General features: G+C 45.5%; 1 protein-coding gene across 1 annotated transcript in view; it reads right to left on the bottom strand.

Annotated features, from left to right (window-relative positions):
• TTC37 (tetratricopeptide repeat domain 37) overlaps window positions 1–1,932 on the bottom strand; it is a 184,335-nt gene that overhangs the window by 56,608 nt on the left and 125,795 nt on the right. The window lies entirely within an intron of this gene.

Below are 1,932 nucleotides of genomic sequence, written 5' to 3'. Positions count from 1 at the left end.
CTAGGATATCAATCTTTATGCATTCCATTTCATTTTTGACAACTTCCAATTTTTCTAGATTCATACTTCGTACATTCCATGTTCCGATGATTAATGGATATCTGCAGCTGTGTGTCCTCAGTTTGAGTGGTGTCACATCAGAAAATGGAGGTCTCGAAAGCTTTACCTTATCCATAGGAGTAAGGTTGGATTTACTCTGATGATGCAGCTGTTCCCAGTCCTATTTTGAGAGCCTTCTAACCTATCCGGGCTATTCATAAAGTTGTGTGGTAATGTATCAGACAGTGTGTTTCTTTGCTATTCATAAGGTTTTCCCTGGCCAATTCTTTGAGAAATGGATGGCCTCTTCCTTCTTCCTAGTCTGTCTCAGTCTTTGAGTCAGGATGATACTTATGCACCATACGCACCCCACTGGGTTTGAAACACCAGTGGCTCAGCCTCAAGACTCACAGCAACACGTCACCGTGACCAAGGGAGACAAACCAACAGAAAAGTTTGTCTCTCTTAGCTGTTGGAAACCTCTCCTACCACCCTTACATGGATCCCTGCGGCTGACTCCTTGCTCTGTCCCAGATCCCAGGCCTTTTCCTCTCTTCTCTCCTATTCTCCTGCCCTGCCACTTTGGGGTACGGACTGGGTTCCCTCTCCTCACCTGGATCCTTGCGGCTGACTCCTCATCTTTCCCAGTCCCTGGGTCCTGGGTCCCTGCCCCTAGGTGGGCTCATTTTGAGTCTGGCAGAGTGGCAAAATCAACCAATCTCAACATCAGAATTCTATACACCTGAGAGAGAATGAACTTCTCAGATTACTTCTTGCTGCTTCAACAATAAATACCCCAAATGGATAACTTTAAATATCAGTAGTTTAAATTGCATGGTCCCACCCAATAATCCAGTGGGAGTTACAAAGACTATGGCTAGGAAAGCCATACTATGTAATTCACTACACCACAGGCCATGCCCTAGCTTTTCTAGCCAATAACCCTTTTATACTTCATAAATCAGCACCCTGTTTACCATTATGCCTTTATCTCCCCCCATCATAGATAGTCAATTTCTGATTTGCCCATCCCTATCAAACCAGTACTCTGAGAAGACAAGCAAATTCTTTTCTCTCTGAAGAATCTGTTCTTTTGCTTAGAACTTTGGGCATCTGCATCCATAAATAAGAAAAGTCCAGCCCAGCACAAGCCATCAAATTACAGCAATTTAACACCAGCTCAGTGTCAAACATCTTCTTCATTTGGTTGGGTTCTGGTCAGCTCAGCCCCAGCCATCTCAACTAGGTCATGGGTACCATCTGCCAAGTTTTGAGAGTCACACTCTTCCCTTTACTTCAGACTAGCCAGCACCTTCTCTCTCTCATCCTTAGTCCTCAGGGACTAAGTTATGTGGAATGATCCACATAACTCCTTGCACTTCAGACCAGCCAGCCCTTCCTCTCATCCCTAGCTTCCATGGCCTAGGTCAAAGAGCTCCAAATTCAGCCCATTTCTTCATTGCTGCACTTCCCCCATTTCCACTCTTCAAGTGGACCCAGGTGGTCACAAGTGAGCAGGATATAAGCCTGCTACTTGCTGGCTTCCTTTAACTTCCAGTCCTAGAAGGGGTTTCTCTCATAGGCTATGACTTTCCTGCCTTGATGGACCCAAAGCCAAAAGGCTTGCTTGAAATTCAAACTTTCCTGCCTTGATGGACCCAAAGCCAAAAGGCTTGCTTGAAATTTAAAAAGCCAAATGGTCATTTTTTTCCTCTGTAGTTCCTGCCTTCAAATGCAGATCTTCTGTTCTCTCAGTAGTTCTTGGTGTTGTTGTTGTCGTTAAGTGCCGTTGAGTCGTTTCTGACTCATAGCGACCCCATGCACAGCAGAACAAAACACTGCCCGATCCCGCGCCAGCCCCACAATCCCTGCTATACTCGAGCCCATCATCGC

This window comes from Orycteropus afer, unplaced genomic scaffold (genome assembly GCF_000298275.1).
Source record: "Orycteropus afer afer isolate SDZICR_OR568_19922 unplaced genomic scaffold, OryAfe1.0 scaffold00093, whole genome shotgun sequence".
Taxonomy (NCBI): domain Eukaryota; kingdom Metazoa; phylum Chordata; class Mammalia; order Tubulidentata; family Orycteropodidae; genus Orycteropus; species Orycteropus afer.
This window is presented reverse-complemented; position numbering and strand designations above follow the sequence as displayed.